General features: G+C 38.4%; 1 protein-coding gene across 2 annotated transcripts in view; it reads left to right on the plus strand.

Moving 5' to 3' along the window:
* The window catches only part of CHRM2 (cholinergic receptor muscarinic 2), an 88616-nt gene that overhangs the window by 64740 nt on the left and 7819 nt on the right, over positions 1–16057 (plus strand). The window lies entirely within an intron of this gene.

Below are 16057 nucleotides of genomic sequence, written 5' to 3' on the forward strand. Positions count from 1 at the left end.
AAGAAGCCAAGCACCTGCATGATGCTGGTTCCTTTTTGTCTCCATTGTGCTTTTCTCACAGACTGTTTTCTGCACGATCATGTGGGTTGTTTTCATCATGTCTGATTCCATATTAAACAAAGGTATTTGTGTTCCTGCTTTCCTGATCCAGAATACCTTCAAACTTCATGGCATATGCTAGAATCACAGAAACGTAGATTAATTCATGTGAATACAGCCTCAGGAAGTCTCCACTCCAATTTCATACTCAAAGTGGGGTCAGTGTTGAGCTCAGACAAGTTTGCTCTGGGTTTTATCTGTTGTGTCTTCAAAAACTTCCAAGGATGGAGTCTGTACACAAATCTGTGTCCACTGCTTTGCTGGTGTCATAATGAAATTCTTTTTCTTTCAGTGTCATCAAAACCTTTTGTCTTCTTTCTTTCACCCTCCCACTATACACCACTATAAAAAGACTGGCTCCATCTTCTCACTAGATTCCCTGTAGGTATTGGCAGGCTGCTACCACAGCCATCTCTTCCTCAGGCTACACACTCTCACTGTCCTCAGCCTTCTCTCGCAGGTCCCGTGCTTCACTCTATCAGACAGGACATCCTTTGTCATTGATCTTGGACATATCAATGCTCTCAAACTACTTTCCAAGATGCACCAGTTACTGAACTAAAGATTTTTTTTAAAAATTAAAAGTTTCTATATTAGAGATACTTCTGATCTGCTGGACACAGACATCCCTGGACATGCCCTCTGTTTCATGGCTGATGGAAAATCAGGTGATATCCAAAGCAATGGTTAAGAGCCACTGCCCCTGAAGTGGTAAAACTTAGGAGGATCAGGGCAGAAAGCAATGTGAATAGAAGGAGGAAACACCATTTTTATCCCAGTGGTGATTCTTATCCCCAGCCTTGCTGCCCTAGGGAATCCTGTACCACTTCAGCCGCTCAGTGTGGGTTCAGTGACTGAACTGAAAGAACCAATCTTCTGTCCAACAGTTCTCTAAGAAATTTCCTGTAGTCTCCATTGATTTTCTTTTGAGAGGGAGACATAGATAGAGCTTTGCTTTTTGCTTTCCTTTTACACAGAGAGAGCTTTAATTAGTGGCCTTTGTGTTAAACTGTTAGATGTGGCCGCCTGTGGTATCTTGAGGTTATTCACATTTGTAAGTGTTTTTAAGTGTTGGGTCTAAGCCACCCAGAGATTTTACAGCAGGGGGAAATATTCAGTTGCCTTGAAGTTTTTCCATTACTTTAAACCACAGGAGTGGCATATCGGTGCTACAGAAAAGCAGTACTTGTACTAAAAGTCTTGTACTAATGTTTCTACTGGAGGAAGCATTTTTTTAGGAGGTGGGAGGACAAATGTGGGGGAGTTCAACTTGTTTTGCTCTTATTTATTTGTTCCTTTGTCTTATTCACTTAAGGGACAAGACATGAGTAAAAATAGTGATGACTTATGTCTATTTTGTTTTGTTCACTTGAACAAAAAGTCTGAACACTTGCCCATGGCAGTCATATAATTTCCTTACTCTCCTCCTGTTTGTACTATGATGACCTTGTCCTTGTCTTTGTCATCCCATCCCATGACATCTCAGTAGCTCTTCTCACTGCAGCTTCTCCCAGAGTTTGAATTTCCAATTTATAAAGGAAACCTGTTGGCCACATCTCCTCCACAGAATAGATGAATGAAAAAGAAGGTATTTTATTCCTCAGTTGTTCTGCTGATTATCACAATCATCATAGGACAATTATACTCTTTTTTAATGACGATTCTAGTAGTCTCTGCCATTTACAAAGTCCTTTTATCAGGTAAGGTTCCATGTTACTTTAGGAACTTACAATAGTCATAACCATGAAGATCAATTTTGACATAAACAGGATGGGTGAACTGCAGCAGGTGCCTAAAAGTAGGGGAGCACTGTCCAGAAAACACACCTGGAAAAGCAGCCTGCAAAGCAGAACTGTGTACCTGCAGCTCCAGAACATCAGAAGCTCATTAGGTTCCAAACCTGAACCCAATGTTATACTTTGCAGATTTTTTTTTTCAAGATATATATGCCAATAACCTGGCAACAGTCACAGCCCCAGATAGTTTTGCATGGCCATGTGCTAAGGACAGAAAAGAGAAATATTGTCCTTCAGAAGAAGGAAATGCTTGGTTGGGCATTGTTAATGTTACAAATGGGTACTGAAGTCAGAGTTTTCTCCTAAGTGATGAATAGCAAGGGTGATCCCAGGACAGTTTACAGCAGGGAAGAGCAGAATATGTTTCTGGATCTAATAAAACAATGAACTAGGACTAGTCCCCAGACACCAATCCTGTTTCTTGCCTATTTCATAGAAAAGTCATGAGCCTACCAAAAGCAACAGAAATTTTGCCATTGGCATACACAGGGCTTTTGACCTATTGATTTTTTTTCGGAGCAATTTACCATGAGATTTCAGGCTCTGAAATTGGAGTGTGGATGAGTAATGTAGCTTGTACAGTGGAGCCCTGCTCTCAGCAATCTCTGAAGTCAGGCTTCCAGGGCCAGTGCTGATGTGTGGAATTTCACAGCTCAATCCAGGAACACTCTCTAATATCCTCCCAGTGATTGCTGTTTTGTCGAGCAGCCTGATATTTAATTAATTCTAAACCTGCACAAAAGTAGTGTGTGTGCAGAGCAGATGAAGTGAATCTAGCACAAGCAAATATTATCTGTGTATTTTTGTCAGGAATAGATAGCTCTGTTAGCTACAGAGGGAGCTCAGATTAATTCTGTGAATCTCAAACCCAAACAATATAGAGGAGAGACATAAAAACACTGTACATTCCATGGGTGTGCACTTTCTGACAGAAACACTGGTTATTGTTGATCAACATATATAATTTTGATCATATTGGATTTATTTTTCTTTGTCTAATATTCACAGTTCGGCCCAAACCCCTTGTGCACACAATGACAAGAAAAACAAAGAGGAAAAAAATGCAATGCAGGTCCAGCATGTTGAGAAATATATTAGTAAAGAAGGAAAAAGATAGGAAATCTTTTAAAACTAAAAAAAGATAGGAAATCTAAAGATTTCCTAAAAGATAGGAAATCTAATAAAACTACAGCAGAGCATAAATATGTATTCTATACATACACAAATGGAGAAAGAGAGATTATGCTTTGAAGGCATTATGAGCTTTTGATTTTCTATCTATTGCAGAACAGACCCATTTTAAGGAAGCAGGAAAAATGATAACTTGGATTGTGATTACCTCTAACAAAATTCTGTGTTTGCTGGAGTGGTTGCAGTCATTCTTGGTGAAAAGAATTGTGATTTGTCCTCCTATTTTTATTGTCAAATAAAAATAGGAGGACAAAGGAGAAAAAAAATCTAAGGTGAAGCACTAAACTACTTGACATTCCCCATCATTAATAGTACTACCTTTGTCAGTTTGCTTATAAGTGTCAAAACAGCTTCATGAAATTTCTTTTCAGACAGAGAAAAATCTCAAATGTGTCTTGTTACTTCCTGCATAGAGCCTTGCAAAACCAAAACTTCTGGCACACTTATTCAAATTCACTACAAAAGCTTTATTTTTATCCTGACCCTAACAAAGACAGGTAGAATGAACCACTTCCTGACCACAGAAGGACAGTGTGCATCACAAGATTTAGAAAGAGATGCTAGGAAATGTATGATTTTTTCCTCTTTTTACTACATTTTCTTTATGCTCATCCAGATACCAGAACAAGTTGCATCACCATTTACTTGCTCTCAAACATTACCCAGTACTGAAAGAACAAAAAGTATCACAAGTCATGTGCTGCAGGGTCGTGAAAAATTTGCTAGAATGCCTGAAACACAAATTTCTGTTTGTGTTTGAAGTCCATGTGTGTTTACATGGGAGTTGAAGTCATATTGACTCTGGTTTTCACCAGACAAATAGCATCATATTCTCACTACCTGATGTAGAGAAACAACCCCCCTTCACCTGTGAGGATTACAAGGCAAGAAGAAGAGATTCTTCCAGAGAAAGTGTAAGAGTTCAGCTCTCTTAATCTCTCTGCCATACCTGTATTTGAAAATAGCTTTGAACTGTGTTCTTATGTTCAGTTATAAGCAGGTTGTGCAGAGGCATGGGGGTATGAATTTAGTAAATCACAAGATTCATTTCTCTTCTTACCAGATATAATTAAATTATTTGTGAATTCCGTCTTTTGGATGCTTGATTCTCTTTGAAAAGGTGATGCAGTGCAAATGTGCTATCATTGAAATGCTTTTGGTGGGGTTAAGAAAGCACACTATCCCTTGAATTACAAGGTCTGAGATCTACAAACTTTATACAATTAGGAAGAGAATAAACGCCTATATCAGTGGCAGGTGGGTTGGATAGGATTTGTTTAGGAGGACCAGAATCATTATGAGTGGATACAAAATTATGAAAGATCTCTGTGAAGAAAATTTACATTTTTAAATGCTCTTACTTTTACAAAATAGTAAATGTACAGAAGCAGATAATTGAATTTTAAATTACGTTTTCCAACCCTAACATTAGAAAGATTAAGAGGTTAAACATTAACCTGACTGTAAATCCCTCCACTATGTCTTTCTACAAATAAGAGTGTCTGCATTTTAATTATTTGGTGTTGTTCAGTACCTCGAACATTCAATGGGATTGCATTGCATGTCACAACAGATCAAGAGCAGAGCAAACTGAAAAAAAAAGTCTAATCCTACTTTAATATAGTTTTATACATACTGAAAAAACCGAAAACCAAACCCAAACAAAAAAAAAATGCTTTAGATATTTCATGAAATACATTCAGGACTTTATCTATGTGGAGGACACTGATGTTGTAGGTAACATATTTAAAGCCTTAAAAAGTATTGAATTTAGAACTGAACCTCATTTACACTAGGAAACAAGAAAATGTCATGATAGTGATTTGCCTGCAGCCTGAAAGGGCACCAGGAGCCCTCAGAGATTTTTCTGTTTACTCTGTGACTGGGTCTGCAGCAGGGAGCAGCAGTGCTTTAGCATGTGCTACTGCTGGAAGGACTAAAATGAAAAACTGGGGGTCACTGTCTTGGACATCAGCTTGACCCAAGGAGCCTGCTTAGAGAATGGAAACTCATTTGCCTGCTCTTTGACCAGCCCACTCTAAGATGAAAGCATCACACAGCTGTTTTCCTTCTCACTGCCAGGGTTTTCTTGTGGTTTTTGTAAAGAAAGAAGGGAAAAATAACCCACTGAGAAGCAGTTATACCAAAATGTCTTAAGCCTGTTATATCATGAACAGAAAAAAAGGGACAAGCAGACAATCTTTTTCTTTTTTTTCCCTTTTCCCTGCAAACATTTCCTTTCAGCTGTCCCTTTGAAGTCACAGGCTTACAGCGTGAGTGACTGAGAGCAAGGAGCTGTGAAATGAGCCTTTGAGCCACAGATCTCTCAAAGAGTTTCACAAGGAGTGTACGAGTGGGGAACACGACATCTGCGAATCAGTGTGGGCTCACTGAGGCTTCCTGCAGCCTCTGACTCTGAGACAGGCACAGAGACACAGATTGCAGCAGGGGAGAATCACCTCCCATCCTCATCCCACCTTCCCACCTGGGTTATCTCACTTCCCCTCTGGGCAGTGGCTGGGTTGGTGTGACCAGCTTATGAGAAAATAATTGGGCATACTAAGTACACTGGAATTTCTGATTATGGAAGAAGACTATAATTTTTTGGAAAAAATAATTTCTATCCTCTTCTTTGAAGAGGTTATGTAGGCCAAGTCTCAGTTAATGGCAGTGGATTTGAGAACTTAAATATTTGAATGACAATTGAGGTGAGATTTCAGAACTTCAAGTCACTTCAGTGTTTCCACAATACTGCTCAAAGTGCAAGGCTTGAAGAAATGTTACCTTATCTCTCTGTGGCCTGTCGTGGGATAATACAGACAGGTACTGTAACTGGGGTCAGTGAGGAATTCTGACTGAAAACAGGCATTAAGGGGTGACAATTTGAAGAGCCTGTGTGAATGCTCTTGCACAAGAACTCTTTTTCTTGCCTTCTTCTAATCAACTTCTTATTATTCATGCCTCAGTCTTGTTCCTATTTTTCTCTCTCACATTCACCCAATTTATTATTTTCTCTTGCCCCACATCCTTGTCTTTCTCTAGGTATGCTCCTGTGCTCTTCAGGTAGGTTTGTGCTGTGTGGAGGCATGTTGCAATGCAGCAATCACTGCTGCCCTTGCATGGCACAGTGGGAGGGATTTAATCTCCAACATGACACTTCAGGACACAGCAGATTGATGGAGGAGATTGTTCCCTAGGTATGCTGCTAGATACTATTCCTATTTAATTTTACTTCCTGTAAGTTTGCTTTACCACAAAGCCCCAATTTAAAGAGTTGTTATGCAAAGATGGATTTAATTTCAGAGAAGTGGACCACTGTAGAAGAATAGGGTAAAGTGAGACCCCAGAAAATGAAATATATTAGTCAGTAGTCTTTTTTCCTTAGACATGTGTGCTGTGGAAAGGTGGTCTGAGATGTAGAAGCAGAAACAGGAAACTTGCAGACAGTAACAGATAAGTCTGCCAAAGGACAGAAAGTAAGGCACAGCATAACTGTGGAATTTCAGGACTGTCATAAAAAGAGTTTGAGATCCTCAACACCACAAATGGCAGAAGAGCTGATTTATCAGCAAGTCATTATACCAACAGTTGTGATGAAGCTGACACGGTGCTTCTGCCACAACGTAAAAGAGGTTCCCATGTGGTAAATATAATGACATGGTCTCTGAATTTCAAAATCAACCTCTTTCTCTCTTTTAATTAAAAACTCATATTTGAAATTTAATGGAATGTGCAAGGGACATCAAATACATTCATCACATCGTTCAGAGGAAATTTTGTATCACACAGACTTCATTGCTAAAGTAACAAAGTGAGTTTGTGAAGTTTACAGATCTGTGCACAAAGTAATGGCCTGCTCTTCTCCATCCTGTGCTAGTAAATGCCCCTCAGGTTTTTAATTTTTTTGGCTTCAAATAATCCAGTTTATCCTTTCTTAAACCCTGTGTTTCAAATGTTCCCATTATTTTATTTTGGTCAATATTCAAGAGTGGTCAAATTCTGATGTAAACAGACTTTACAACATCTCTTTAAAAGCCAAAATGTGCAGAGAGCTTGAGAGTATTTGCTTATGAATTTTAGTCTACCTGGCCCAGTGATGATTAATATAATTTTCACAGAAGGTACATGGTCAGAGACAAGTCCCTCAGTTTCCTATTACTAAGTTAAGCTTGCTAAACATGACATTATTTTTTAACAGAGGCTTGGTGAATTAATGCAAAGCTAAGGTATTTTACCTTGCTAAGGGTAGCTGCAGCATGTTAGTACCAATATCTGGACCCATGCATCAGAGCCAGCTCTAGACACAGATTTGTTAAACCTGTAGTAGAGTCAAAACACGGTATGTCTGTAGCTATAGTCTCTGTAATTAAAGTTGGTAGCAGTCATATAGTGAAACACAGCACAGAGACTTAGGGAACCTACCCTAATGCAGCAGCTATGAAAAAGTACTAAATAAATCTTTCCTTTCTTTGGCAAGGACTATGTGATCTTTGAGGTTCCCTGTTCACAAAAGGAGAGATGATTGTGCAGACCCACAGTAAACAATCATGATTGTGATCAACATATTTATAATTAGCTATAGCAAACACTTTATTTTAGATTTTTAAATGTTGTTATGAGTATCTTATTAGGCATTGCCTCTCTTTCCATCTTTCACAAACTTTTCTCAGACTGCAGAATGAGCCTGGAAATATAGATTTAGAAATCTATATTTAGAAATTTAGATACCACTGCTTTCTGGTAAGGAAATGACCTAATTAAGTTCCTTCAGTATTTCACTGCTTCAAATGCAGTCTGCATCAATACAGGCATAAAAAAAAAAAATAGCTGCCCTCTCAGAAACAAGTTTGAACTTCTGTTCAATATATGCTTAAATCCTTGCAAAGAATTTGAGCCATTCCCTATTGTATCTGAGTCACCATTCTTTCCTGTGCTTCTAATCTACATCTTAGGTAAGCTGTTAAGTAAGATGGAATATGTGTAAAAAGCCCCAGAATTTATGGACACAGATTTTCAGGCTCTTGAGAATTTCATGTAAGACTGACCATGATGGTGTTCAAAAGAATATTAAAAGCATTTGCTGAGTAAAAAAATAAGGTAGTTTCCAAAGCAGATTTGAGGATTATCTGATAGATATTTGTGAGTGAATAAGAAAATCCCATGCAAAAGGCAGGTACTTACACCATTTACAACCTTGAGAAAAGGAAAGATTTTCTTTAGCTTCAGTAAGAGTCTCTTTGGGCTCTCACATGTTAATATTCCTGTCAGAAGCCCTACTCTGACTCTGTCTGATGAACAGAGTGAGAGCCTTCATGGGTTTATTCATGATCCCAAAAGGACTTCTTATGTCTTGGAGGGATTTGCAGATATTCACGGAAATATCACAGAACCATTTTTGGACTGACTGGCAGGTTGAGGGGGTCAATCCATGGTTCCTTGAGAGACCCTCCCTGTACTGAACTGCAGTTCTCTGGGGTTTTTTCATGACCAATATTCCTACAGGTTCTTGCAAAAAAAAAAAAAAAAAAAAAAAAAAAAAAAAAAAAAAATTAAGCCAGGAAAGAAAGACTAGAAAGCCTGAGGTTTGGGTTTGTTTTTTGGGGGTTTTGTTTGTTTGTTTGTTTGTTTGTTTGTTTGTTTTTTGGGTTTCTTTTGGTTTTGTTTTTTTTCTTTTTGTCTAGGGAGGTTGGTTGGTGCGTTGGTCTAGGGGGGATTTTTTAGGTTTTTTGTTTGTATGTTAAGTTGCTTTTAGTCAGCCTTCTGATCCCTCTCTTCTTTCACCAGCTTCACCACTTGTCAGTCAGGGACTTTGAGGAGCTCTCATAACGTTTTTGTGTTTAACAGCACAGGTGTGATAGGTGATCTGAGGATAATGGAGTACTGTGCCTCCAATTTGTGCTGGGCTGCAGAGCGACTATTTAACTCTCACCACACTTTTCCTTCAGAAGAGATATCCTTGAACCCAATGATCTTCAATTCAATCTGAACAGAAACCTCAGTAACTCTTCTGCTGACACAACCTTTCTCATGGCTGAGGATAGGTACAATTTTATTCTGAGTTCTAGCATGACTATTTTAACTAAAGTGCTTGAAGAAGATAGTTATAGTCAGATAAAACTTGTTTGGTTGATGGGTGTGAGGAGCTTCAGTGAACTTCCAGCAGCAGTGGTGCAGCACAAGGCAGAAAGGAGAAGTCAATTCCTGAAATCTGTCACTTTGATGTCCCTTTTCTATCTCTCCTCTAACCTCTGCCAGCAGAAATCAGTATATGTGCACTGATGAAATGTGTGTGGTATGAGCTAGTCCCCAGTTTTTACCTTTTGATGACATTATCCACTCTTTCAACCCATTTAAGGTGCTCTGTGAAACAACTTTTTGAGTTGGGTCATGCCCAAATTGTGACTAAACCATGGTGGTTGCAGTGAATGAATTCAGGCCTTAGCACATGTTTCTGTACACTGGCCGCCCCAGTCTAACTGGATCACAAAATATTGTGATTTGGAAGGACCCACAAGGATCAACAAGTCCTGCTCTTAAGTGAATGGTCCATCCAGGGATCAAAACCACAACTGTGGTGTTATCAGAACCATGCTCTGACTGACAGAGCTTATCCCAGGTCATATATTTCTTCATCCAGACTGCTTGCTCCAGGAATATTCAACTGTAATGGCTTCAGGTTTTTGTCAAATTATAACTCTTCTCAATGTTTATAATAAAATTTAAATTGCAATAAAATGTGGATCTCCTCTGCCTGAGAGTTTAAAAAGTTTTTAAAATATTTTTAAGCCATTCTACTGCTGGAAATGACTGTTTTATGTGGCAGCTGCTTATCTGTGCCTCTAGATGGAGATCCTATCCATTTAACTCAGCCCTCTAGAGAAAGCTGTGGGATGCTTCCATTTTGCCTCTCACACTGCAAAGAATAATTATTTCTTTTTTCTCTGATTTCTCTGGATTATAAATTTACTTTGATTTTAGTAAATAGATCTATTTTACAGCTTACTTGGAAAAAAAAAAAACAAACAAACATAACAAAACATAAAAAATGTTCTTCTCTAGCTTTCAACAGCAAGAGCATCCCTAACTATTTACTTTGCCTGAAATGTAATGCTGAAACCTTCTGCTTTAATATTACCATTCTGAAAACTCCCTCTACTGTGCAAGCACAAGCTGAGGTGCACAGGATTGCAGGTGGGACTCAGAAGGAATCACATGGACCATTGTACTCAGTCACTTTTATCATATGGATTATCTCATGGTTCCACAAGAAAAGAGAGGAAAACCTTCCATAGCTTCACCAAGAGAATTGGTTATTTTCTCACTAGTTTTGGACCAAGTTTTTTTATTATAATCCTAGCAAGAATAAGGAGGCATGTACTCACATTATCACATTATTATTAGAGAAAATATCTTCTCTAGTCCAGGAGATAAAAATCGCTTTTTGTGGATCAGAACCAGTTAGACTGAGCCAAGTGTATTAAGCATATTTTTCAGGTTTGCCCAGTGCAGTAGGATGCAAAGTTTAGCTTGTAATGGTATCAGCTGCCCAAAGACAGAATGCAAATTCTTGATTACACAGGTCCCAAAAATCAAAAACATATCTGCAGCCAAACCTATTCTGACAGAAAGGTAATAATTCATGTGCTTTAGTACCAATGGGTGACTATCACAACAGTGGCAATAGTAATAACAGTACCAATATATTAGAAATACTTTGTTATCAGATCTTTAAGGAAAAATTACTTTTTAAATTTTTATTTATTTCCCAAAACTAGAGAGATTATTGTTTGTTTGGTTGGGTTTTTTTTTTTACTATGCTGTCTACACTTCTACTTGTGTTATATTTAATATCAACAAGTTGGGCTCATGACACTATATTTACTTCTATATAGTTTTTCTATGTTCCCTACAGTTTTAGCCTGGAAGAGCAGCAGTGTGCAAGTTGCAGTTTACAGCTTTACAAACCCTCAGACCCTAACGTGCCCTGAGGCAGCATTTTGGTGCCAGCATTGACACCTACCCATTTACAGTCCCCTACTGCTTTTGGGGGAATATTTTCATTTTTGCCTTGTTTCAGTTGCTGCTTGTGGCACAGTGTTGGTTTGTTTTTTTCATATTTTCTGACTCTGATCTACTTGTTGTTTCAAGATCTGTGCAGAAATTTTTAATCTTGCCCTTAGGTATCCTTCACAATTAGATGGGGAAAAGTAGATTCAAGCAGGCCCACACAATATCTTTTTTGTAGGACATGTGTTGATTGAGATAAACAAAAGTGCATGAAAATGAAAAAAAAAAAACCCAGACCACACCAAGACAGTAACACTTAGCAAAGATGTTTCTAGTTTCAAAAGGATTGCAGAAGATAATCCATGTGGTGAAGATTTTAGTCTTCAGGTGTTTGGGTATTTTCTGAAATGCATTTTTACCAGAATTCCAGACTATATATATATATATATATATATATTCTCTCTAAAAGTATGCAATAAATTCTGGCTAACAGACCTAGCATATTTATCACAGATTAAGGGATTTTATTTCTCTCTTTTTGTTTTCACACTGTAAGTTTAAAATGGTACCAGGAAGAAATTTAGAATCAAAATCAATTCAGCTCAGGATAAATATAATTTCAGAAAAAAAACATTCCATTATTACTACAGCAAAAATCAAATCTATTTTGCATAGGTTTGGGCTGAAGAGGAACTAGATTAAAAAAAGAGAGTTAAAGAAGTATATTTCCTTCTGCTTGAGACTTGGATGCTTAGATGTGCCCTCAGAATGGGAATGCACATACATTCTTGGGTAATCCTGTTTAAATCACAAATATAACTCTCAGGTGCTGATCATTTTTTGCCTCTTTCATGTCTTGACCTTTATATGGTTTCAGAGAATTCAAAGAAGACATTAAATCTTTTCAATTCAAATCCATTAAATTTAACTTGTCAAAATGCACAATACAGAAGAAGAGTTTGTCTAACAAACTCTGACAGGCGTGATGCATCAGCCATTTTTTTTCAATATACCAAACATTTCTGTAATCTGTTTTGTGGCAGATGTTGGAGATATATTTTAAATTTAAAATTACAATGTTTGCTACAAAATTTGCCTGCACCAAATGGATGTGTTCCTGTCAGGGTAAGTGGAAAGCACGACTCAGCAGGATGCAATGCTTAAGTATGCCTCAGCTCTGCCCTAAACTGTTGCCCAGTCAATAGAAGGGAATGATTTTCAGTACTGTGAGTTCTTTAGAGGGAGGAACTACTGCACTGGGAATGTTTCCTAAGTACATCTCAAATATCAAACAATGAATTATTTTATATGTGGACTCCTTGGCTTTGTACATTTTCTGTGCAGTGATTATGGTGTTTCCACTCCAAAAAGTCACATATATTTTGAAATATATTTCAGAAAATTATCTCAGTTGCTTTTAAGGTCACAAGAGACATTCCTTGCCTTTTCTGGCTATTCTCTGTTCAGCAAGAATGCACTTAGTATAGAAGGATAAATTATGGTAGCCCATGGGAGTCAGTGCCATATTGTGCAATTCACACAAACACCCATGGGCCTGCAGAGGAGAGCTCTGTTTGTTCAAGAGTAAGATCTGGTATTTCTCACCCAGGAGGTCGGATTACCTTAAAATGCCTCTGCCCCGTAGGTCTGCCTGATGAATAACATCTGCTCCCAGAACAGCAGCCTCTCCAGCAGGAGAGATGGGCTCTGTGGCAGGACAGAAACAGAAGCAGTGCACACGCAGTCCTGCAGCCACGATGAGAAACAGAGCCCTCTCTGTGCACCCGGTGCCATCCTCTCAGAATCTCTGCTGCTCACAGTGACTCTGAGATATGTACAAGCCTCTTTTTCCCAGCCTGGCAGTCGAAGAAGGAGTCAGGATTTTTCTGTTCTCATTCTCAAGGTTGTTTATTATTTTTTATCTGTAACATTCTTTCCCCAACCCGCCACAGGTCTGTCTGGCAGGTTGGGTTGAGGCACACTGACCATCTTTGGGGTGCTGTTATCTTTTTATACTAAAAACTTCATGTACTTTATTTACCATAACTCCCCAATAACCTATCACCTATGTTAGACAGTGAGTTTCTACCTTAAACCAATCCAAAAGTGCCAACATCACAGCAGAAGATAGAGGCTAAGAAGAAGAAGGAGAAAGGCTGGACACACCCAAATTCATCCATCTTGCCCCCTGAACCCCCATTCTAAAAACTCCAAAAATCTACTTTTCACCCCGTGACAGACTAACTATTATTCTACTTAAACTTTCTTGACTTGTAATTCTTCATATAAAGGTGGTAATTTCTCCATGGGTCAAAATCAAAGGCACAGGGATCTTGGGCTCTGTGCCAAGGTCTCTGAGCCCCTGGCAGGGGCTTGAGCCCACCAGGGCAGCCAGAGGAATTTCCTGGGTTCCAACCCCAAACCTGCTGGAGCCAGGAGGAGGGAGATGCCCCCAGAGCATTGCAGGGGCTCTTGGGTTAGGGATTTTGCACGCCTCTGCCTCTGCATGAGTTATTTTAGTGCCCTGAGCAGTGACCATGTATGTCAGTGGAAATGAGAATTGTCTCTCCAGCCCTACACCCTCTCATCAACATACACAGCAAAATAGGCTTCACTTTACAATCACACTGATGCGGGCAAAGGGAAGTTTTCACTGGAGCTGGTGACAGCAGATGTTTCCCTGCACCTCAGAAAGTTGTGACTGCCCTTGTAATTTGCAGCCCAAAGCTACCAGCCTTCTTAAGGGCTGGAAAGTTTCGTGCAAAAAGAGGGAAGAGACTCCTTTGCTCTGCTTCCATTCATATTAACACAATGAAATCCTATTCCTAGCAAGTAAGATTAGCTTTTAGCTTTCATCCATCTCCTTGCATCCCAGAGATCCCCATAAAATCAGGGGAATTGTTACTGAATTGCCAATATTTCCACTGAAAGTGGGTAAAAACTTCACCTGAAAATACTCAGGAATAAAGTCAGCTGGGAAATAGTAATCTTGTTTCACAAGTTTCAAGTTTTTAAAATTAATTTTGTTCTTCAGTGGAATGAAAACAGAACTTCTGAACAGTTTTTCAAAAATATATTGTAGAGAAACACCTGTTTCCTTATAACAAAGCAAAATTTTTTCATCTCTAATCTCTAACCCACTCTCACTCATTTCCATTTTGCTCCCCCACTCACTTTCTGTCACCAAAGGTAGCTGCAGAGCACCAGATCATGAACCTTCTTCAGCTGATTTTTTTTTTTAATCAATACATCTCTATGCATGATTTTTCCTCTTCATTAAAAATGCATTCTGCTAAGAATGTTCATAAACAACTCTGCTTGGGAGAAATTCTTAGCTTGTCCAAAAAATGGATGCCTTACGCATCTAACTGGATAACCAGCTGCTCAGCTGTGAAGCTTTGGGAGAAAAATTGACTGGGAATTGCTGAAATGTCAGTCCTATGTATTAAAGGTGTCCTGTCAATGTTTTTGCACAGAGTAGAAATTCTGCTACATTCCACTCAGCCTATTCTTACTGTACAAAGCACACACTTAACTAAAGCATTCCTCTTCCTCATTTTGTTATCTTGAACCTGATCTCAAGGATTTTAGTGTTGTACCTGTAAATAGATAGCTAGAAATAAATGTCTGTCAAGCCTTATGTTCCTCTATTTATTCATGTATTCACTTCAACATAGAATTGGCAAAAAAATTTTAGCTGTTTTTGACAGCAAAGGCAAATGCATGAGCCCCACCCTCTGCCAGTCGTATTTCTCTAAGTATAAATTTCAATATTACAAAGTTTCCTCAGACAAAAAACCTTTTACCCTGGTTTAGCATTTTGACTTTTCCACAGAGACAGGCTTGCTTATTTTTCCCAGAGTTCAGAAGGGGTTTTGCCACTGTGCTGACATTTTGCATCATCTTCTTTCTTTTGCATCTGGAAAAAAAAGAGAAAAAAAAAAGTGCAGCTCTGAAATGACAGTAAAAATGCATTTTTCCTTTGAAGTGACGTGGACTGCATATGTCTGTGCATCAGCAGGCTAGTCAGAGGGACCAGAGCAGAATTTTCTAATCCCTGGTACAGGGGAGCCATACATTGATGATTTTTTCTGTCTTCCTTTGATTGTACCACCATGTTTAGAGACTCCTTCTTAAAGAAGTGATGCCTTATGCATGGGAGGGGGGGAAACAGCAGAATATTGTAATTAGGAAAAAACTCTAACTTCCCTGTCACATCTGGCCTTCATACTTCAATAATCTCTTGAGCACAGCTCATAAATAATGAGCACTCAGATGCTGTACAATTCTAATGCATTCTATTGACTTCCAGGGGATGCACAAAAGGAGAGAATATATCCTGGAGGCAAAAGCATACAGTGTTTTCTTAGTTTTCTATCAAATGTGTATCACTAGCAATTTAATTACTATTTATTGAGCACTGCCAGTAGGGTATAAGGAGCACAAATAAAATTGCCATGTGTAAACAGAACTGATTTTTATCTTTTTCTTTATTTGGCATTACCCTGCTGTCTATTTCAGACCTTTTGTTTTAGCTTTATGTGATGCAGATTAAATATATTGTGATTTGAAAAATAATGGGAAAAGTGCAATCAAGCAAGCATCAAAAGATAATACCATGTTTAAAAAAAACCCCAAACAAACAGCAATGCCTTATCAAGGTACAAATACTCAAAAGTAAGTAAAAAATAACTTTAATCTTACTGAAATTGAAAAAAAGTAGAAATCAAATATGTATGCAACTAACTAGATAGGTAAATGATCAACTGAGGTGAGTTTACAAACTTTGTTAAGTTCAACAGACCCACCCTATTTTGTTTATTGACAGACTAATTAGTTTGATGAAGTGACAAAATCTTTGTATGTGCTGCCTGAAAAAGGAACTGTAGGGTAAGAAAACTGGGGGGAGATATGATAAAAAACCATTCCATGAACCTCACAGAAGCATGCCCAGGTGGAAAATT

This window comes from Molothrus aeneus, chromosome 5 (assembly GCF_037042795.1).
Source record: "Molothrus aeneus isolate 106 chromosome 5, BPBGC_Maene_1.0, whole genome shotgun sequence".
Classification (NCBI taxonomy): domain Eukaryota; kingdom Metazoa; phylum Chordata; class Aves; order Passeriformes; family Icteridae; genus Molothrus; species Molothrus aeneus.